This window comes from Rhinichthys klamathensis, unplaced genomic scaffold (assembly GCF_029890125.1).
Source record: "Rhinichthys klamathensis goyatoka isolate OS25496 unplaced genomic scaffold, OSU_Roscu_1.1 h1tg000229l_1, whole genome shotgun sequence".
Taxonomy (NCBI): Eukaryota; Metazoa; Chordata; class Actinopteri; order Cypriniformes; family Leuciscidae; genus Rhinichthys; species Rhinichthys klamathensis.
In genome coordinates this window covers 2,547,735-2,572,500 of record NW_026606753.1, presented here as the reverse complement: position 1 = coordinate 2,572,500, position 24,766 = coordinate 2,547,735, and the positions used below count along the sequence as shown (strand labels likewise).

General features: G+C 41.3%; 1 protein-coding gene across 1 annotated transcript in view; it reads left to right on the top strand.

Moving 5' to 3' along the window:
• Positions 1 to 421, top strand: part of kcnip4b (potassium voltage-gated channel interacting protein 4b) — a 50,688-nt gene extending 50,267 nt beyond the window's left edge. Inside the window, exon 8 of the mRNA XM_056265123.1 lies at positions 1 to 421. This exon is cut by the window's left edge and continues 197 nt beyond it. The gene's annotated coding sequence lies outside the window, so the exon portion shown is untranslated.
• Positions 422 to 24,766: the final 24,345 nt, after the last annotated feature.

Sequence of the window (24,766 nt, the reverse complement as noted above, 5' to 3'; positions counted from 1 at the left end):
GAATGTATACATACCTAGGCAGAAGTTTGGGGCTCTAGTGTGATGCAAATGTAAGGTACATGTTAGTGGTAGAACAGCACCTGCTTTTACTAAACAACATCAGTGTTCTAGTATTGTAATGTGCTTCTGTGGTTACTAACATGGCTAATTTTTGGGTGCACTAACTAGCTGTTTAATACTAAATGTATCACACTTTTTATTTTCCACAGCTGAACTCTAAGTAGGCCTACTCTTGGTATACTTGGGTAGAGATTCAAAGCACGTTTAATCCTAAACTTTTAAAAATTTAATCCAAAAGATGAATAATTTGTGAGAGACTGGGTTTACTTGAAATTCTCAAGGTCAGGCTAGAACCATGCATCTAAAGTGGACACCCACTTTTCTTGACGTCAAATACGCAAATTGTTTTTAAAGTAACACTAGATTTTTTAGCCAAAAACTAGTTCTGAGGTTGTATTTTTTTATTATTATTATTATTTTGATTACCTCTGATAATTTTGATAATTTTGATAACCTCTGATAATTTAGTAAAGACTTATTTTTTAAACTAAAAAAGGGAAAATAAAAATTCCATATGCATAAAAAAGAGAAAGGCATCTGTCAAGAATTCAAAAGCAGTCAAAAGGTAGAATTTGGTTTGTATTATTATTTATGGTCATTTGTACATTTCAAACACCAAAACACATTCATACACGCACACACACACACACACACACACACACATACATACATACACACAATGTTTTTCTTCTAAAGTTGTTAGCATGCACAATGTGCAATGATGATGAAATTTAGCTTCTTTTCTCCTTGATGCACTGAGGAGGTTGAAGATGATCAGCGCGTGACAACCCAAATATTATGTTGGTGCTAATATCTGTTCAATCTGTATAATCTGTTCTCTAAGTGCAGCAATGCTTAAATTATTTTAATTCTTATTGTCTTTCCTTATTGTTCATATCATCAAGCTAGCAATTATTTGAAGAACAGATCCCATAAATGAAATTTAAGTAGTTAGTGAAACTGTATTACTGTAGTTTAGGATGCCTGGAGTCCTGGACAACGTAATACGGAAACAGTAGTAATAATACTATATCTCTAATAGACTATTTTACACATTTAAGCTTACACATAAAATAAGAAATTAATGCTAACTTGTAATTATATAGGACTCTCAATATATTTAACTAACATCTCGGCTTCCCTGAGAAAGGGAACGAGACACTGCATCATTGAGTTGACGCTATGGGAACTCTCTACGTGAGCCGCTTTCTGAAGCACTTGTGTTACAAGCCAGTCTTGATTGGCTATCGCAGGTGGGTGTCATCAAAGAGGTGCCTAGTGAAGACGACATCAACGTCATATTGTCTGAAGGAAGATGTACAGGCATGACAGAAGTATGGCAACATGACAGTATCTTGTTCTCCTTCTTAGGGAACCAGGTTACATACGTAATCGAGATGTTCCCTTTCGAAGAAGAACTCAACACTGTATCATGGAGTTGACGTTATGCGAACGTAATACCCACATTGCCGTACTGAACAAATGCCTGTTCACTGTGCTGTGAAATTACCCAGCAAGCTAGGCTGCAGCCAAATAATTGCCAGCGTACCTAGTGACCTAGTTCAATACCTGGAGAGAGAGCATCGGGAGTGGAACGCATCACCAGCTCTACACCCCCCTGCTCTCCATCACCTTTCTTCATAGAGGCGTGACTCCCAACCTCTTTCTGAGGACCGAAAAACTTTGCCGTCGAACCTCTAGGGCAGCGGTTCCCAAACTTTTTTTCCTGCGTACCCCCTTCTATGTCCCAACCGGGTTGGCGCACCCCCAATAACTTAAAAAAAACAACAACAACGCAACAAAGCTTTGTTTTATCGCCATATAAAGACCAGAACACGCATGACAATAACTAGGGGTGTAAATCGGAGCCTACATGACGATTCGATTCGATACGATACCGATTTCTTAAGCCAACGATTCGATTATTTTAGATACTTCAGAATTCCCCGCGATACGATTCGATTCGATACGATTCAATAATCAATATTTTTACATGGTATCTATTAAGTTTAAAATAAATCAACAAAAATGTTTATAATTTGCCTTTTATTGAGAATACAGGAACAGTATTCTATTCACATAATGTGTATGTTGTGCTCAATGCACTGCAAATAGAACAGCAAATATAACAGTTACTGCATACAGTTCTAAACTTGATTCTATCGAATCCTGGTGCGTTTCCGTGCATCTTACGTCATCGCAAACGTGCACGACGCATGATAGAAAACAGAACGCGGGTCAATATATTGTGTTTTTTTATTTTATTTGGTGCTATTATGCACAGCTGAGTGAACAACACCGGTTTACTGTGTGTCGCATTTGGCTTTTTGCTGATTGCAAACGCAGGAGACAGTGGATTTCCATTAATTTGTTGCCCTGAGTCCACGCGCTATGTGTGTGCGAATACAGACTCACTCTCGCTCTTATCCAAGGTAAATTATCAACACTATCATCCCTTACATGTGTTTTATTTAACTAAATACATCATAATCAGCTAAAAAGCATGCGCAGGTCACTTACTTCCTGAACAAGTGCGCACCCGAGTCCGTGATGCTTTCACATTTACGCGAGCCGCGGCACGGTTCGAGTGCAACCGAACTCAGCGCACCTCCTCCAGGCAGTCTCGGGTTTGGTACCCCAGTGCGCACCCGGGTCCGCATGACAGACAGCGTTTACATAATTAGCGATTTTTCATGCGAACCGTGCCCGTTCCGTTCCGAGTTGGTGTGAAAGCACCCTAGACTTTTCAAGTAAGCTGTTGAAGTAGCCTTTTTTACACGTTAGCGCCTGTTTGTTTACGTTAGTAACTGCTAGCTTGGAATTCGCCAACTAAGTGACTGAGGGTGCATTCACCAGTCCTTCCAGAAAAACGCGGAGTTTTTTTTTGTGATTGTTGCGGGCAAAAATCCTTGATTACGCGGCCCGTTTTCTTTAAAAATGCGATGGAATATGCGGGATATTTATGCAATTTTTTGCGATGAAATTGCGGGAATTTGCAAAAATTGCGGGAACTTGCAAAAATTGCGGGAACTTGCAAAAACTGCGGTTTGATGAAAAAGAGAAAAAAAAGTGATTCCCCCAACACCCTGTTCTCACTAGGCTACTACTTTAATTTAAAGAGTCCTTTCTTATTACTTCCTATGATAAGCATACTACATCACAGAAAGTGCTGGAAATATTTAATTTCTAATCTTTTTTTATTTCAGACTGTAACGAGTGGAAATAAGGTGTGGCCCCTTTAAGGGCTCCGCGCTCCCTGTTGAACTGTCTGCAGTATTATATTGTATGTGTCATGCAACCTCGAACACCACATGTGTGCGGGTAATTTCTGTTTGATGCTACTTCATCTTATTTTGTTTATTAAGTAACGATGTGGACGGTAGAACGTGTGACAGACAGTTATACGAGTTCGATTTGGGAATAAAGTGCGAGTTGTGAGATGCCAACCGCCTCCGTGAGTCTGTCTGGCCTCTGCAATAACTCCAGCTGTGAGCTATCCCTATTTTTCTTCCCGACACAACGCGTTACAAGACCTTAATAAACACATCAAACTTACAAAACATTGATGAGTCCAACAAGTTCTGTAGCTTTACTAGAGGAATATGCTACAACTTCAGTAAAAATGAATAAATGAAAAAAATAAAGTGTGCTCCTGTTTTACAGCTTTTCGATGATGTTCACGTCGCGTAATTACGTCACTTCATAACGTTCCCATGGCAACAGGGGGAAACGGCTGCTCTCGTGTGAAGCAAACGCAACATTTTCCAACTTTCTGCTAAGATATATGTGACTTTTTTGCGACGAAAATGCGGGGATTATGAAATCATGCAAGCCCCGCATATTTTGCGCGGAAATCAGCAATTTATGCGGCGAAATTGCGGAGTATTTGAAAAAATGCGACCCCCGCATAAATATGCGGACTTTGGCTGATTATGCATTGAATTCAGCGATCGCATAATCGCGTTTTTCTGGAGGGACTGATTCACACTGGCAGTTTAGTTCGGTGACTAACTAACGTTAGCCCAGTGCATAACAACAATCGTTTGTACGCATATGAGCGGATGCTGAAAATAGACAGGCGGCAAAACAAAAACATTAATCGATACTCTTGCGGACGCATCGATGCATCGAATCGTCGGCTGTATAATCAATGCATCGATACGAATCGATTAATATTTACACTCCTAACAATAACAACATCAACAAAGTTTCAATAGACCCCTTTTCAGTTGGTAAACATGATAACGTTTTTTGTGGGCGGAGCTTAGGTGGAGGCAGAACGATCCCTCTGGCCGCTTCCCTAACGTTAGTTTGCAAGTTTTGTTAGCTTGTTTTTTAACAATGACTGGAGAAAATCCGATTTTATCTTAATGTGCAAGGTCACTCAGTGTCCAGGACCGCGATTGTTATTTGCAAAAGTTAATTTTAACGGACGGAACCAGATTGGCTGACCTGTACTGTACACGCTGTCAATGGATGGACGATCTGGCAGGATTAACGTTAACGCTACCTCCGGTTGAGTGGCGTGACTTCTACACCTATCCGATAGAGAAACCGAGCGTAAAGAGAAACTGAGGGCATATAAATCTTTAGATGCCTATACCTATGTGCTGAATGGTCATGGACTTGTGTGGTACGATCCGCAGTTCTGCCTAGCCAGCGCAAAGAAGACGACAATGTGAATGTAAAGAGTGACATTACGGTGCAATTTTAATGATGTGAATATTTTCTAGAAATAAAAATTCCAGATACAGCATATTCATTTTCCATTGATTCTTGCACCCAACAACACAACAAGATGACATTTAATAATAATTAAATAATTAAATGAATGTGATTCAAAGAGAAGCATATTGATAATTCTCCAAGTTCCATGCCATAGAATGTGACAGATAATGAAGTGGAATGCTAATGCAGTATTGCCCATTCGTCCTGTCCAGTCTAGCCTATTTTACATGTGATCACAGAGGGAGCACATAGCTAACATCTCTGCACTCCTGGTACCAGAGGGGGAAAGGTTGGCCAATTAGGATGTGGGATGCATGTCCCGGTATTGCCCATCAACCCAATTTAATTACATTCCAACTGTTACAGAAAGAGCATATTGCCCATCTTTCCATTTTCTGCCCATATGGAATATGAAGGAAACTACAGCAACCACCAGATGACAGAGTGGGATGCAAATAGCGTGAAATGCCCAATCTCTTCATCTATGCCACCAAGGCGGCGCATCAATATCAACTCCATAATCCTAGTAACAGATGAAAGAGTGATATTCAATCCGTCATATTCACTTCACTTCTGTACCACAGCTGGCAGGTAGTAGAGTGGGACGCGATAGCGATAAAGTCCAAACTCTACACCTGCAACACCCAATACACAAGGTAAGCATATCCATGCCTCCATAGTGCAATCTCCTGGAGAGACAAATAAGGGAGTAGATTGTATCAGTCTAGCTTTACTGCTAAGGAAACATATGGATGCAGATAATATCCATTGTGTTCAAGGGCTGCTTGAAGAATATGTTTATAAGGGAAGCACAGTATTTACTGTCTTACACCAGAATGTGGTGCAAACAAATCCTTCCCTTTTTTTAGACCTATGTAGTTCCCCCCTGGGGAATAAATGGGACGGCAGTGGCTCAGTGGTTCGTGTAGGTTGTCTACAAACCGGAAGGTTGGTGGTTCAATCCCCAGTTCCACCTGACCAAGTGTCGAGGTGTCCATGAGCAAGACACCTAACCCCAGCTGCTCCCGACGAGCTGGATGGCGCCTTGCATGGCTGACAACGCCATCAGTGTATGAATTGGTGAATGCGAGGCAATATAAGTGCTTTGGTGGCCATGGGTCTATTGAAAGCGCTATATAAATGCAGTCCATTTACCAGTCCATAAATGTTTCTTTTCCAGTAAAAAAAAAATCCCCCTTCAAAAGCCTAATATTGATCTCCTACAGAGAGAGAGTGCTTCTCATCCCTAGAAAATATATTTCTCTCTTTTTTTCGGAAGAATAACCAATTGACCTTTATCTTTATTGGAGCTGTATCCTGAGACACTGTTCCATCCATTCCAAGGATGAGATTCTTTAGTACGTCAGCTTGGTAGGCTTGCAGCACTGGCATGGTGTGCAAAGCTTCACCAGCCTGGCCCGCCACCACATAAGCCTTGCCAACAAGCCTGAATGTGGTCTGACAAGGCTTCAATGCAGAGGTGGAGCCTTCCGCCACCCCGGGGGTGAGATAGCTCGTGAGCAAATCCTCAACCTAAAGGCATCCTTGTATAGCTATGTTCAGCGAGCCCCTTCATGTTAGCATAACTCAGTGGTCACCAACCTTTTCAAGCCCAAGATCCCTGACCTCGGCCTTGATGAAAGGCAACATCTACAGATTTTTCATGGCCATTTCCGATACCAGCTGCCTTTTCTTCTTCTTCTCTACGATTTATATGGAGGTAAGAGGAAAATAAAATGCCATCGAAACTATTCTGAAGACAGTCAGTTTCCTTCAGAGATACATTCATATAAATCATCCCCCCCCACCCCCCCAGTTCAATATTTATATTTTTCTTCCTATATTTCGAGCATCACGAACAGTGATCTTGCTGTGCGTGGTATTTTCTCTGCTGCGCATCTGCGCTCTCCTCTTTGCATCCGTATTCAGCATCTCCCATCTCTGGCCTGTTAACGGACTTCGTAATATTTTCACACAAATGACATTTCGGGCAATGATTGCAATGCAGTTTGTGTGCAAGTCTGGAATAAAGATCAGCCAAAAATAAACTAAAAACCGTGCAGTTGCCGATCGTGTGTTTGGAGCACAAACCAGCCGTTTCCAAATGTAATGCCGGTCGACCGATGCTTCTCTAGAAAAAAGGTCGCACCACAACAATTATTTATACTCTTACAAATGCTCCCAAATAAGTTGAGGTTGCATAGATTCAATTTTGGGAGCATATGCGACCAAAATGGTCACAATTTTGAGCCTTGATAATGTGTTTTTTGTACTTCTTTTTCTGTTCTTTTCGGGAGCTACCGGGACAGTGATAAAGATCTACCAGTCGATCGCGATGGACTTCCAGGTCTGGCCTGAGAACCGGAGAGCTAACGAGTAATGCTTGAGGAAATGATTGAGGAAAGAGATAGACCCATTTCGAGCTCCTCAGCTAGCTCAACCTGCAGTCCACATGATTGCAGTCACCGGGCAGGACCTAGTCTCAGCCTCAGACGTCACGCCCACGGAACGTTGGCTAAACGTCTGATGCATATGGTACACTTAACTGGAAACACTTCAGGAATGTCGAAGTCGTCATCTGATTGGTTGAATTTTATCGGATTTCCGGGGGGCGCGAGTGTCGCGTTTATTTTCGGTCCGCCGGGAAACAAAGCACAGACGTGTGATTGCGGAAGAAAAACTGTTGTGTTTACATGAGTGACAATGAGCATTTATCAAGATCAGCTAAACGTAGGATTCTCAAAAGTATGCGAGGTTCACGGCATAGACTCTTGAAGTTTTCTTCTCCTTCTTTGATTTTCTTTGCTGACTAACTTGTTGTTGTGGGGACATTTCCACGCCCCGAAACGTGACGCTGAACGAAACGAACTGTAATTGGTTGTTTGACATGTCGGTCAAACGGCCTTATGGGCGGGCCTTGGCCAAAGAAAGCTGCTATGAATTCCAGACCTTCAGCCGTCAGTCTGAAGGTCTGGCTACGCGGACCCAATCTGTGGGGTGCAGACACCTGGCTCCCCCTTAAAATGAGCCAGGCGGGAATGGAGCTTTCTCACTGGGACGCGGTCATAGAGTGCAGCCAGCCCCCTCGGCTGACCGAGCGTGCTCCGCTCCCAAACAAATAACACAGTCATTAGGCGTTATAAATCTATGTCATGGCATGATACATCTTCTAAATGTGCTAGATATAGTTTTTCTTTCTCCTAATCACCCATACACATTGAATATCACACGCACAGAAAGACAAAGAAGCTAATGACGTCTTCTCTAGGCGCCCTTTTATATTCTACTGGCATGTCTGTGATATCACCTGACGGTAGCCAGACGAGATTGGCGTGTAAAACACATGCTTCAGACACCGGCTTACGTGGAGCAATCCCATAGTGTCAACTCCACAATGCAGTGTAGAGTTCCACTTCGAAATGTATGGAGGACCAAACCTACAAAAATTACAAATGAATAAATAAATAAATACGTGAATAAATGTAAAAAAAACTAAAATAAATGACTATTTATACTTGTATTTACCTATTTATGTATAATTATATATTTTCCCACATTTATTTATTTTTTCATTTATTTATTTTCACTTTTATTTACTTATATATGCATTTACGTCTACGTTTATTTATTTATAAATTTATTTCTCTGTATGCTAATGAGGGGGGCGTGTTTTACCTCAGACATAGCAATCGAGCTCAGAGTGGCAGTGCTGAAGCTTTGAGGCCACAGTGACACCTTGTGGTGTGACCAAACACTACGCAAGAGGTTTGTGGATGTTACTTTACAGGTGTCACAGGAAATAAATGACTTAGAGATGGGCAATATGGCCATAATCTTATATCACGGTTTATGTCCATTAACTTTACTTAGCTATTTAGGTCTACCATACATAGGTCTACTCTTTATTCCGGACATGGCCGTAAAACATCAGCTGGTCGGGATTTCTAAAATGTCTGGGCACACATGAACAGAATGCGCTGATAACAGACACTTTTACACAGAAGCGCGTCAAATTATCCCCTATTAACCACATTTTATGCCATGCATTGTAGATCCGTTTACAGAAGCTAACTGCATTTTTAATGTATCTTCCAAAAACAATGTTGACAGCACAAACCTCTTGCGTAGTGTTTGTTCACACCACAAGGTGTCACTGTGGCCTCAAAGCTTTAGCACTGCAACTGGACTTGGACGTCTGAGGGTAAACGCCCCCTTCATTAGCATACAGAGCAATAAATGTATAAATAAATGTATAAATAAATAAATGAATGAATACATTTTTTTTATAAATAAATCAATTTATAAATAAATAAATGTAGATGTAAATGCATATATACATAAATAAAAGTGAAAATAAATAAAAGTGGAAATAAATAAATGCATAAATAAATAAATGAAAAATAAATAAATGTGGGAAAATATATAATTATACATAAAAAGGGAAATAAAAGTATAAATAGTCATTTATTTTTGTTGTTTTTTTTACATTTCTTCGCGTATTTATTTATTTATTTATTTATTCATTTAATTTTTTTTTAGGTTTGGCTTGATTGTACATTATAATAGATTATAATAAAACTGTAATATAATATAATGTAACTTTTTTTATTATTGTTTATTGTAAATGTTATATATCGTCTCAGGTTACGTATGTAACCCTGGTTCCCTGAGAGGGAACGAGACGCTGCGTTTGAGACGCGGTGGGAACTCTCTGCGTGATTACGTCGTGAAGCACATGTAAAATCAGTCCAATGGAAGCCCGAAACGTCATGGGTGACGTCATAGACCAGGAAACTATAAAGCACCCCTGAAATCAGACTGCGCCAGCTTCTGAAAAAACCTGAAGCAAGTCGATCAGGGCATGCAGGAAGTATGGCAGGCAAACGCAGCGTCTCGTTCCCTCTCAGGGAACCAGGGTTACATACGTAACCTGAGACGTTCCCTTTCAAGGGAACTCGAGCTGCGTGCTGCGTTTGAGACACGGTGGGAACCCCATACCCACTACGCCATAGTGACAAATGCCCGTTCTGTGTGAAGTCCTTGGCGCACACTAAGAAGCAAGCAACCTCGCCCCTGGAGTGGAGAGGTCAAGGTCATAAAACCTGACAAATGTATGCGGAGAGGACCATCCTGCCGCATTACAAATATCAGGAAGGGAAACCCCCGAAATTAAGGCCGTAGAGGCCGCCATACTCCTAGTAGAATGGGCCCGTACAGCCATAGGTGAAGGCTGACCGGCCGCTTCATAAGCTAATGAAATAGCCTCGACTATCCATTTGCTCATAACCTGTTTAGATGCAGGGCACCCTCTTCTGAGTGACCCAAAACATACAAATAATTACTCTGACTTACGCCACAGGGCAGCTCTGTGAACGTAGGCATCCAATGCCCGAACTGGACATAACAGGTTCAGTTGTTCCTGATCTGGGGTATTAAAAGGTGGAGGATAAAAGGCCTGCAGCACTATTGGGCCCCCAACATTAACTGGGACCTTAGGAATATAACCCGGTCTAGGGTATAGAAATGCTTTCACCATACCAGGTGCAAATTCCAGACATGAAGGAGCAACCGACAGGGCATGCAAATCTCCAATTCTCTTGATAGATGATATAGCAAGGAGAAATAAAGCTTAAAAGTGAGGAATTTTTCTGAAACCTCTTCAATAGGCTCAAAGGGAGCCAGAGCCAGACCCTCAAGTACAATGGCTAAATCCCAAGCCGGTGCTCTAGAGTGCAGTGCAGGTCTCAACCTCAATGTACCACGGAGAAAACGAGTAATCAGAGGATCTCTCCCAATATAAGTACCCCCCAGGGGGGTATGATAGGCCGATATAGCCGCCACATAAACTTTTAAAGTGGAAGGAGATAATCCAGCAGAGAAACGGTCTTGCAGAAAATCGAGAACTGAACCAACAGGGCAGTTAACAGGATCTAACTGACGCTCACCACACCATATAGAGCAATGCGTTGTACAAACGAAGTGAAAGGTCGACTTGACTTTAGTTTGACCAAAGTTCTCCCTAAGAAGCTCCACCACCTCGGGGTGAAGTCTCCAATCCCCTGGGCCTCAGCCCCTGCCTCAACAGGATATCTGCTCTGATATACGAGACCATCAGTGTGTTGTCCGCCATTCGCCGAGCAACCACTCATGATCGCCCCCACTTGTGAGGGAAGCGTCCGTCGATAGCAATATGCGTCGACAAGAAGCCCCCAACACTGGGCCTGGGCGAGGAACCAAGGTTCTTCCACATGACCGGGGCACGAAGGCATAGCCGCGTGACCTTGATCATGCGAAAACGTATTTCTCCTCGGAGAAAACCCCTTGGTCCTGAGCCACCACTGCAGGGGTCTCATGAACAGAAGGCCAAAAGTAATACGTTGGACGCAGCTGCCATGAGACCCACCAGTCTGAAACTGTTTCACAGTGAGTGACTGGCCTAGATATACCCCATTACGGCTGTAAGAATCGCTACACCTAGAAAAGTGGTCCTCAGAGCACACTCTTCCTGGCGTTGAGAGGCAACCCTAACATCCTTAAATGAGACAGAACGACATCTCGATGCCGAACTGCCATAAACTCAGATTGAGCTAGGATCAACCAATCATTGATGTAGTATAATACGCGAATGCCCTGGAGTCTCAGAGGAGCCAGAGCTGCATCCACGCATACTGTAAAGGTGTGGGGTAATGAACCTAGGCCGAATGGGAGAACCCGATAATGGTATGCTTTGCCCCCGAAAGCAAACCTCAGGAGTCTCCCTCATCCTCTTTCGGAAACAATGAAGTAATGGCTGTCTGCTGGGAGGAGGAACCCCTTCTACAGCTCCTTTTGCAGAAGTGTCAGTACTTCCTGCTCCATAACCAAAGCCTGCTCGGGGTCCACCAAGAGAGGAGGACCCCTAGAAATCTGGGTGGACGAGAACCAAACTGAATTCTAAAACCCTTTTCTATAATGTGCAGGACCCACTGAGAAATATGTGGCAGTAGTTTCCACGCTGCCAGAAATTCTACTAGGGGAACCAGTCTCTCAAGACTGGCCTCTGGATTTGGTTGAACAGTCACTACGGCGCCCTGAAGCGGCGAACCGGCAGGGAACAACCGAACTGACCATTCTACGACCCTCCTCGGAGGATCGCATGGGGACGCTGACACCTCGGTGCCCTGAACGGCGAACCGGCAGGGAACAACCGAACTGGCAGCGCTGCGACCCTCCTCAGAGAGTCGCACCCCAGAGGTCGCCGAGGAGAAACGATTTCTCAAAACCGTCCCTGCCCCGGAGGAGCCCTCAGAAGCCTGATAGCCTCGTTTTTTTGCGACAGGACTTCTTGTTTAAGCTTTATTAGAGATGATGACAGTCCTCAGATCTTGCCTACCTCTAACTAGCTTAGTTCCTACGACCCTCCTCGGAGGATCGTTGGAAAAAGCAGGCACTTCGGCGCCCTGAAACGGCGAACCGGCAGGGAAACCGAACTGACTGCTCTTCTTTTTTCTTATTTGAAGGCTCGTTTGGGGACACTGACACCTTGGTGCCCTGAAACGGCGAACCGGCAGGGAAACCGAACTGGCAGTGCTGCGACCCTCCTCAGAGAGTCGCACCCCAAAGGGCGCTGAGGAGAAACGATTTCCAAAACCGTCCCTACCCCAGAGGGGATCACCCTTAGAAGCCTGATCGCCTCGGCGTCAGGGCTTCTTCTTTGTCCAAGCTATTTTAGAGATAAAACAGTTTTCAGATCTTGCATGTCTCTAACTGGCTAGACTGCGACCGCCACCCAGGTACCCCTCAATTGCGGAGGAGCCCGAATGGCGACGCTCTGTTTTGCACTTTGTGCTGAGAGGAGCTTAATAGGCCGAGACTGCTCCCGCCCAGCAGTCTCAGGAACATTAGATTGGTGAGGAAGAAACCTCTGGAACACCGCTGAATGGTTTATTTCTTAGTTTTCTTGAAAGCGGAGCGTCCAGAAGAACAGACATAATTATATGTTTATTTTCCTTTATCTTTATATCCGAAAAACTTATATATAGCCTATATATATATATATATATATATATATATATATATATACACAATATATCACGCTGTGGCCACCAGAGGGAAACAACCGAACTGGCAGCACTGCGACCCTCCTCAGAGAGTCGCCCCTCACATTCATCCATGTCCTTATATACTTTACCCACCAGCGCTGCCTAATAAAAATTTATTAATTATTTAAGATGGCTGGTGGGTAACGTCGGGGTTAATAACGATGACGCCGACTCGGGAGAGAGAAAGTTCGCAAGCGTCTCTTAAACCCGAGGCACTGTCATATTATGATACTTAATACCCAAACTTTACTATAGTTAGACATCTGGGGATTAAACACATAAAATACCAACCGGTTTATTCCACGATCTCGACACCTCAGTGTGGAGATAGGGAAAAAACCGCAGTGCCCGACGAGGAGGCTGAGATACAGAGTTTTCCTGTTTTAAGATACAGTTCATCTTACAAACTCTTCTTTATTTTCAATTTCATAATGCTCAGCTGGCCAGTAAATATTTAACTGGCAACAGCACTAGATAAAACCTCCTTATTTTAAAACAAGCTCCTCTTTATTCAGCAGAGTTATGAGCTGACTTATTTATTCATTGAAAACTCAAACATCTGCCTTTTTAAGATTTATATTTGTTTTGTTCTCTTTCTTTTTAAACAAAACACTAACGATACCAATTCCTCGGAACTGGAAATCGCAGCACACTAGATCTGGCATGTGAAAGCTGAGAAAGGGCGGAGCCCGTCCCAACCCACGCTGTCAGATCCGTTTGCGAACCCCAAAATGCTAGCCGTCTCCGTGCCTCGGCAACAGAGAGACCCGCGCGGGGAACGCGAACCGAACTGTCCTCCTCGGAGAACACCCGGCGGGAGCGGAGCGTCCTCACGGACAGCCTCTCGCAATGCTCACAGTCAGCTCCCTCGAGAACTGACTGTTAGCATGCTCCACTCCCAAACAGCAACAAAAAGCTGATGTGTGTCCCCACCCGTGATGTAACGAGGGCAGGGAACAACACAACGTCTATAATCTTGCTTGCTCGTCATAATGATAGATAGTGATATATATAGGGCTTGACAAACAACAATAAATAGACAAGGACAGATTCACAGAGAGCGCTTGCTGAAGGTTACAGAAGCTGGGGCGGTCTGATTTCAGGGGTGCTTTATAGTTTCCTGGTCTATGACGTCACCCATGACGTTTCGGGCTTCCATTGGACTGATTTTACATGTGCTTCACGACGTAATCACGCAGAGCGTTCCCACCGCGTCTCAAACGCAGCTCAAGTTCCCTTGAAAGGGAATCTCTTGTATTTAAAGGTGCTATGTATTTTTTAGCTGCCTCTATCGGTGATGTTTCAGATTGCAACCAATTTTTGCAAGAGCGCTCGTGCTCTTGCGCGTGCTTGAACACAAGAGCGAGCACTCATGGTACCGACCGGCCACACTGAGACTTTCAACACACCGGAGAAAGCATCACACAACATGCTGGAAACTCATGTAAACTCCCACTGCAACGTTACAATAGACTACTTTTATCAGCTTGACGTTGAACTAATGCTCCATGCTCGTACCATGATAACTTTACATTGACTGCATTTAGCCGACGTGGTATTAGCATAATAAGGCATTTCACTAACTATTCGTGTATCTTTCACAATCAGCAATGTCAACATAGGTGAATGTATAATATAACGAAAACGGTTAGTGAACTAGACTGAACAATTTTAGTGTAACAGTAAGATCGTAGGAAGTAACATTACTGTACTGAACATGTCTGAAAATTATAAACAATATGATAGTAGTGGGATGAGTGACGTTAGACAGTAGATCTAGTACATAAAATAAAAGTTACATCCTAAAGCACCTACTTTTTGTTATCCTGGAACAGTCTATTCATTTCATGTCTCGTTACCATTTCATTACAGTTTACCATTATTTATTTCAGCATATCTGAAAACTTGTAATTTATCACAATAAAAATAGCGGAGGTCTCTCCATAATTCAAACACTCTGTCGATGTTGATCCGTGTTTTCGTCCTAAGTCGATCCGATTCACGTTTGGCCTGACGAGCTTCAGCAGATACATTTTTGTTTTGTTTTTTATATTTATGTGGAGTTTGTGTTGGAGTCTGTGTTGTGCTGGAGGCAGGTCGTTTTTTGGTGTTATCAGACTCCATGTCGTTAGCTGCAGTGCCATCGCATAGACTGTATATAAAAAGGAGAGAGGCTCGGAAGCGCTCATGCACGTCACATCCGATGGATTTCGCAGAAAATCTGACCCGGAGACTTCACATAGAAATAGGAATACTGGCCTTCAGAGGTAATAGCAAAACCCTACAAGTGGATCATTGTAATGTGTGATTACAACCCCTTCACACACAGGCAATAAAAAAAGGATTCATTTTAGAAGAAAAGTTACATTTAGCACCTTTAACTAATAAATGCCAGCCTTGATTTAAGCAAATAACAATTGTGTTGCTGTCATTCTAAATCTGGGGTGCGTTTCCCGAAAGCATCGTTAGCCAACTATGGTCGCAAGTTCCGTCGTTACCAATAGAGTTCAATGGGATTTGCGACCAACTTGCGACCATAGTTGGCTAACAATGCTTTCGGGAAACGCACCTCTGGTAGAGACACTGGCTGCGTTCGAAACAGCATACTCACCGAGTAGGTACTTCAATAAGTACTTACTTAACAAGCACTAAAAGAGTAGGTACTTTAACCTGATCACGTTAAGTATGAATGCGATCCGGACATCTGCCATGTTGACGTTACCATGTGACCTACGACGTTATCACAAGCGCAACAACTTAAAGGGGTCATATAATGCCATTTTTGTACAAGCTAATATGATTCTTTAGGGTCTAAATTAAAAGTTTGTAATATACTTTAATTAAAAATTCTCATTAGTATTGTAAGAAAACACTTATTTTACCTGGTCAAAAACAGCTCTGTTTTCAGCACGCCGTTTCAGTGCATATGACTTTAAATGATAATGAGCTTTGCTCACCCCGCCTCTCTGTTCTGTGCGTACACCATTTGTATCTCAATAACACAATAACCATAACGCGTTGTTCAGTATAAACGTGGGATTATGAATTATATTGAGAACGTCATACATAGAAAACATGCCGTAATGTACCCTGAGTGTAAACCTTAGACGCATTCATTGTGAAGCGTGCAGCTAGCGATTTGCAAAGATTAATATAAAGTTTAATAAAACGTTACACTCACTTCCGTTCTTCTGGAGATTCAGCAGGAACACGAATATCTGGTACCGATCCTTTTTTCATGAGCAGCTTCTTAGCAAATCCAGCTTTATACTGATCCTCGTTTATAAAGCAGTCTGGTGTGTGAAATGATTCGCGCAAACATGAGAGCATTGACGTTGCTCGTGGGGAATATTCCCTTCGAAAACAAACACAGCCACTGCGTCTTAAGCGGTTCGGATTTAGGAACATTAAAATGACTGCTGTGTTCGTTATTACACCCAAGAACAGAACACCACAATCGCTTAGACGCCATTCTGCTCATAGACAGTGCTCCAGCATATCAACAATGACCGCGCCTGTCCGCGCGGACTATGATTGACAGCTCCCTCACGAGCGAGGGCGGGTCTGTGTTGAAACGCTCCTGTCAATCAACATTCGTGGGAGGGGCTTCCGACCGTGTGACGTCACACGGTCGAACGGCTTGATTTGAGGCAGGGGAAAACATATAAGGAGATTAAAACAAAAACACTGGATGGATTTTTATCATTTTATGATGGTTGTGCACAGGCACTGCCAACACACATTTCAGTACAATCAACTTGTAAAAGTTCATGTACCATTATATGACCCCTTTAAAAGATATGAGCGACAGGTTTAATTCATCTGTAAATATCTTGATATTGATGAAACTTGCTCATTTTGTGGTCTTGTTGAAGAAACAGACAATTTATTTTGTGATTGTAGTATAACCAATACATTTAGGGTTGATTTAAGTTCTTATATTTTTAACCCTATAACGTGACCTACAGTTAGATATTATTTTTTATTACGAAAAACCAAAATCATCACCTCTTGAATATGTTGTTAATTTCATTATTTTATATGCAAAACAATTTACCCACAAGCAAAAGCCCCTCTTTTTCTTGATGAATTTAACTCTTGTTTCATCCCTCAGGCTTATAAATAACACACAAAAAAATGAATTTTTATGTATTATGATGAATTATTCAAAGATACTTAACCTTGTCATTGTGCTTTTTTTCCTGTGTATATAATCTCATATTATAATGTACGTAAACCCATGATATTTATGTTTTTGTCATTGTCATTATGATTGTTCATTGTTAAAGATATGGTATCTTTCCCTGATCTTGTATGTAACTATAAGTTCTGCGATAAAAAATGATATGAGTGACAGGTGCACTAACACCTCATAACATCAGTAACTCGACAGCCCTACCTAGAATGGTTTTCCTCAGCATTTGTAATGTCTGCACAAAGGAGATGGGCAGCTCCTCTATGATCTCGCATTTGGAGAAGACTGTTGATTTTAAACTTGAAAAATGTAAGTATCACTCCTTAAAAAATAAGATTACCCCAGAATGAATTGCATTGCTAGCCCACCCCAAAACTTAAACAAAATAATGATAAATGCTGACCAATACTTAATTATATTACTTTTTTTTACTGAAAATTATATATTTTAGTAAAACAAGAAAAAAGTAATTTTTTGTCATATGACATAGATATGCATGAATACACACTAGATAAATGCAGTGAAGACATCTCAATTATCAGTCAAGCAATGAATTAATGCATACATTAATTAAATAATTATATTTTATTTACTAGCAACAATAACCATGAATAAATTAGTAAAATAATTAATAATAGTAACCACCACATTTAAACAAATGCATAGACAAGTCAACAACACATGAAACAAAGCTTTATTCAAACTTATTGTTCTAACAATCATGTAGCTAAAACCATAGGCGATGAACCCCACATCCTACTGCCATCTCAACACAGCTGTTCTCATTCTGTGGCTTTATTTTGATGAATCAGCTGACCACCGTGCCCACCTTCGCCTGTCTCTGCCATCCATCATGTCCCTCATTGCTGCAGTCGGACTGGAATCTGATCATGGATGGGAAATATGGAGCTAAAAGAGTCTCAATAAAGATAAATGCACACACTACATTCACATATGCACACACAGGATTCATACATGCACACACATGATTCATAAATACACACAGGATACACAAATGTGCACAAAATTCACAAATGCACACACAAAAATTAAAAAGCACAGAAGATTCACAAATGCATACAAAATTCAGAAATGCACACAAAATTCAGAAATACACAAGTCAGAAATGCAAATAAAATTTACAAATGCACACAAGATAAAGAAATGCACAGGACAAGATTCAGAAATGTATTTCTGATGCACACACAAATATATCTTGATTTACACACTGCTTGCGGTCTGTGAACTTCACTGCATTTGTGTGTGAATTTTGAGACTCCCCTGACTTGGCTCGACACACAATTGGTGCGTTCAAGTCCTCCTGGAAAGTTCGTACGTACGAGGTGGGAAGTCGTGTTTACAACGGCAGGCGCGTTCAAGTCACTTTCGTCGGAGTAAGATGGCGGAGTACTTTCTCTTAATTAATTACACAAAAATACAGTAAGGTTCTTAAACTCTTGTTCTAGAAAATGAAGAACAAATAAATTGGCATCAGATGTACTCTGTTTTTTAATGTTTTTAATTAATTTATGAAGCCACTGCCAACTTTATCGTTACATGTTGCATTGTTATATTATAATGCCATCATATTCTGTGCAAGCAATTAGCTTAACTGCGCTGTAAATAGAAAACCTTGACAATATCACTGCTTAATATTTAAGTATTGTGGTATTCCGCCATGTTTCTCAGTGACACGCCCACAACTCGGAAAGATCGGGGCTTAGAGAAAATCCCGAGCTCCCCACTGGTATTTACGACATTGTGGTGGCGTTCAAGTGCGTTCAACTCGTAAATACGATCTATACGAGATGACTTGAACGCACCAAATTGCCTTTTTTTAAACAGGGAATGATATGGAAGCTTTAGCATTAAGTTCTGCCAGGAAGACTCAATTGCTACGTCACTTATTACCTTCTCATCTATCCAATCGTGTCTAATACTTGCGGTATAAAAGACCAGTACTTACACATGTTTGAGTTCGCAGATGCTGAAGCTTTCATTCACCTCCATCCTCCCCACCACCACCAGGATGGTCCCTTCCTATACCTCACAGGGGGTCGGCTGCGCCCCTACCTTCGTCTTCAGGCAGGAAATGCAGAGTCCGGACCCTCGGATTGCGAGCTATGGACGGGGCCTACGCCAAAGAACTTTATTGCTTGCTGGGCTATCAATAAATGTATTTATTGTTACAGTATTTATTCTCCTGAGTCTTTCTGGTAGAACTGCAACCAATCAGATATCTCCCTTGTTTTAGCCAATCACAAGAACGCACCCCACGTGGGGGATTGTTCACTTATAAGCCAATCACATGAACACGTTCACACCCAAGGGGGTAATCCACCAGCCGGAACTGAAGCTTCGCTTGGGGGCCGCCGTTGTAGCAGACCATCACCTGCCGTTAGCATTCCATTGACTCCCATTCATTTTGGTGTAATAACTTTACATCTGAGGCGTCCAAAGACTCCAGTTGTCCATTATTTATTTCTAAAGAAACATGACAATGTATTAAAGGCTCCATTACTTTGTATCTTACGTTATGGCCCCGTAGAAGCCGTTTTTGTAAAAAATAGGCTAATGTTTGCGTCATAACCACAGGACTCTCTGTCGCACAGTAGATAAATTACCGTATAGACAGAAGGAGAAGCTTGTAGGCAATCTTTTACTGTCTATGAGGCAATCGGGGGGACATGGAGGCATAAAGTCAAGGGAGAAGCCCATAGATAGAGAGTACATAAAAGCAACGGGACAACATTTTTCAACAACATATTTGTTTCAGATTCAATTCAGATTTGTCTTGGCACAGCTACTAGAAGACTAACAACCGTCAGACAGGTTGCTCACATAACATCTACGTCGTCAAGCTCAGTTTGAGCCTGCGCAGTACGCTCGGCCATCAGGAAGTGAGTGCTTCTAATGGGCTTCACTTTTTTTTTTTCTTTTTTTTTTTTGCTTTGCGGAAGTTTTTTTTTTTTATTGAATTATCAAAATTACAGAGTTTGATATCAAGTTCTTGACATTTCTTTTACACATTTTCACATTTGATAAGTATAACTTTAAACAACAATAATTTGAGAAAAAAAAGAAAAAAAAAAGATAAAGGGCATTACAAACATATTAAAGAGCATATTGTAGGTAAAAAAAAAATCTAAATTAATATATAACCTTGTATGAAGATACCATATGAAAAGGTAATGCAGGATTTAAAATGTTTTACAGTTTTTACCAACTGCTTACACACAAAATCTTTTCATGTCACACGATTTTTGAAACCTCTCACTCAAAGTGCAAAACTACATGCCAAATCTTCAAAACCATAAGCTATTTCTCAGCCTTTGACTCAGTTTTCAATTGCATAAAACACTTTTTTCAAAACACTACACACAATTCTCTACCTAAAACACAAAGATCTATCAGGAAGTGACTTGCTTTCCTTTTCCAAACACAACCAATCAAAATGCTACACTTATTGACCAGGTCACACATATACTCACTTTTCTGGATGCAATTCATACAATGCTTGTCCCTGATCCAGATCAGGTGCCTGCTAGATTTGTGGTTGTGTGGGACAATGTTAGTTTTCACCGGGCTGTTCTGGTCCAAAACTGGTTTGCCACCCATCCACAATTTGTAGTTTTGTACCTACCCCCATATTCACCTTTTCTAAATCCCATAGAGGAATTCTTCTCAGCCTGGCGCTGGAAAGTGTATGATCGCCAACCCTATGCCCGCATGCCGCTTCTCCAGGCAATGGAGGACGCATGTGGGGACATAGAGGTTGCCTCTGTCCAAGGTTGGATACGCCATGCTAGGAGATACTTCCCTCGATGTTTGGCAAGAGAAAACGTATCTTGTGATGTGGACGAAGTATTGTGGCCAGACCCAGCTCGGAGAAGAGATGAAGCTTAGCACTGGGAACTGCACCCCCCCCCCTGCCAATTCCTGGACCGGGACCCCACACAGAATTTACTGTATTTTACTGTAAAGAATATACTTTTGGTTTACGTAAATGTTTACGTAAAAGTTCTGTTGTATGCTAATGTATACAACAGTAATGTTTGGCCTGATCAATATTTTCTGTTTCTACATTGCATTGGCGTTTCCGGTGTACTTGTTACCACTCTCAGCAGATTACTTTCACTGTAGAACATTGTATTGAAATGTAGATATAAGCCTATGAAAGACCAAAGAGCTTTAGATTTAGAACAGCAGTGTTTACATGGTATATCCAAAAATGTGTTATTATAAAAGAAGTGTTTGCCATTTGATGCAAATGCTTCATTCTGACATGTGTTTATGGCATTTTGAACGCAGTGTTGCATTTTGAAGGAGATGTGAGGCATTTTGCATTTTGTGTGTGCAGTTTTGAGAATTGTGTGTAGAGTTTTGAAAAAAGGAGACTTAGTTTTGAAAACGTGTGTACGCAGTTGGTAAAAACTGTAAAACGACATAAGGGCACTAATTTAGTAGATAAAGTGAGCGTTTCTTGGACTGCTCGTAAAAACGGCTTTTTTTTCAACATCGCGTCATTTTACGTCACGCTAGGGAGCCTCAGCCTCGCCTCAGTGCAGAGTAGGCTGGTATTCAGTGAGAGCGGCCGTGAGTCAGTGTGTTTTCGGTAGTTTTTGTATTTCAATCTATCATCGTCATGGTAAATTATTGTGTTTGTGGAGGTTGCAAAAACTCCGGCCTGTCAGGACATCGAGTCCACAGGTTTCCATAACAAGAAAAACGGTGCTGTTGCTGTATATCTTTCGTGCCTGGTGCGGTTTGTGCAGGTGAAGAGACGGGATTTCTCTTCCGCATCGGCTTCGAGAAACGCGGTCGTGTGTAGCTTTCACTTTCAGATCGTTTGTAGCGTTCACTTCAGATCGTGTGTAGCGTTCACTTCAGATCGGAGGATTATCATCCCGGCGATATGATGGAGTTTAACATGGGATGCCGAAGCAAGAATATTGATCGTCGTATACTGTACCAATGGCATCAAATAGTGTGATGCCCTAAATAGAGGCAACTTGTAATTGAAAAACAAAATTACTAGGTTGATTAAATATTCAAATCTTTAATTTTATGTTTATGTTATAACCCAGATGAAAAATATGTTTTAAAAATGTACTTGAGTATGTTTTTAGTAACTTACAATAGAAATATACTCAAGTATAGTTTTTATACATTTAATAGTATACATCTACCCTAAACATACTAATGTCTGCTGGCCTGATATACGATGGTAATAATCTGTACAATATTGTGAGCACAGTGTATATCGTTAGCGAACGTGTATCTATAAGCACGTCTCTCACCAAGACACCTGTCCTGTTCTCCACTGGTTCTCCTCACACCACAAGATCAATGTGTCTCTGACCATTCTGTCTAACATTAATCCTAATTGTATGGCTGTAGTCCATAATTGTAAGTAAGTATTTCCTCAGCGTCCGAAATGTCATTGCGATCCATTGTTTTCCTGTTGTTTGAATCGACCGCTCTCCCGCCCGTTACGTCACGCCCACCACACCCATTTTCAGACGCGGAAGTAAAAATTTTTCACAAAAACGACTCCAGAAGCTTCTGTAGCGTATAAGAATATTTTAAAGAAAATCTAGTTCCTACATTATTTTTCTATACATTGACTCGTTGGGTCCTCTAACCTGCAATATGCCCTTTAAATTCCTTTAGCAGGGATACAGATCATTGGGCTTTTCGATTTTTTTTTAAACTTTACAGACTCAAAATACATTTTAAAGGCTGCTTTAAAATGAGCAAAGTTGGGTTTTGAGTTACTCCATTTAGTTTGATGAATATGAAATTTTCCTAATAATAGAAACAAATCGATTACATACATTTTTCTTATAGAAAAGTAAAATTCATTTGTATGAAGTAAAACAGATGACAAATTTAAGATAAGGTTGCAGTTCATTTTAACACCTAGAAATTGAGACATCTCAAAAGATTGAACAGGGACATTCAAAAAATAAGTGCACAATAGACTCTCTTTCACAATTACAAAAACAGCAATTGTAATCAATATCCAGATGAAAACGCTCTAATGTGTCTTTCACAGGATATATTCTGTGAGCAATTTTAAAAGACACTTCTTTGGTTTTATTTGATACACAATACCGACTAAGAACTCCCCAAAAATGTTCCCACTGAAATGAGGGAAACATATTAACCCAAACAAATTTAGATGGAGGAGAAGTATGGGATAAATATAGTATCAAAATGATTAACGCGTGCAAGCACAATTATCAATGAACTTGATACATGTTGCAGAAATGTTTTATCCATGCCTTTCAACTTGCGTGTGCCAAATTCAAAATTGAATGAATGTGTAGCAATTTGTACAAATAGAGAATTTTTTGTGAATACAAATGTTTTCTTTTGTATTAGTGTATCACAATTTGTGCATGCAACAAAGAAGATGTGCATGTGTGGATCAGGTGACGCGCGTGCATTCATTGAATTATTTTCTGAGTCAATCTCATTTGATTCATTTGGATTTTGAGACTTTCTTTTCGCTGTTTTTAAGCATTTCACAACCCACACACAAACAACTACAAATGAATATAGGCCTGGTGCTAATTATTAATGTGTGCACAACTACCCATCTATTTGACAAATTCACAAATGTGCGTCGCTACATTTAAACTAATACAATACAACTTGTGTGTGCAAAATCCAGAACCACATGAATGTGCAGCATTTTGTACAAATAGAGACATAGTTGTTAATACAAAACCTCAATTTTGTATTAATGTAGGCCAGAATTTGTGCATGCAACAAGTAAGATGTGCATTTGTGGATCAGGTGACACGTGTGCATTCATTGACTCGTTTCTGAGTCGATCCTTTTTGATTCATTTGGATTTTGAGACTTTCATTTCGCCGGTTTCGCCTTGCAATATCCACACACACTGTCTGAGAAAAGCTGCTACCACTAGATGGCAGTATTCTGCTAAAACAGACAACGGCCGCGTAATCCACATTTAAGACGCTTAATGTGAGTGATATTGAAGCGCCAAATTTAGTACACAATATAGGCCTACCTTATTAATAAAGCATACTTTATAGAGGCAATCAGATTATGAACAACACCCATAGAAAACCATTATAAAACGCTTCACGTGCAATAGCGCAATGCATGTTCGATAAGGTGTATCGGCTACTGTCTTACTGCATTGACGTTAAGCTTTTTCGCTATAATAGGCTCTTAGCTGGGAAGGAATACGTGAAAAATCATGAAGATTGAGCACTTCTGGAAAAGTTTTTGATTTTTGGCAGGGTGTTAGGTATGGGCCTAAGGTTTTAAAAAAAACATGGATACAAGTTGGGGTGGCCCTCTAGTGGCCGGTATCGATAAAAACCAGAATGGTGCCCGCATAAAAGAGAACTCTACACCCTTCACTACACACTAGCTCAATTTTTTGACATTGCCATTCGGATAAGCTCTGTTCTTCACGTCACGCCCGTCCAGCCTGCTCTTCACGTCATGCCTGCCAAGTCTGAGTATCTTCACGGCATACCTGATCATCACGTCATTCACATCATGCCTGTTCAGCCTGAGTATCGTCCCGCCGAGACCGCCCTGCCAGAGTCTTGTCCCGCCGAGACCGCCCTGCCAGAGTCTCGTCCCGCCGAGACCGCTCTGCCTGAGTTTCTCCCTGCCGAGCCTGAGCTTCACGTCAGTCCTACGCATCACGCCGTGG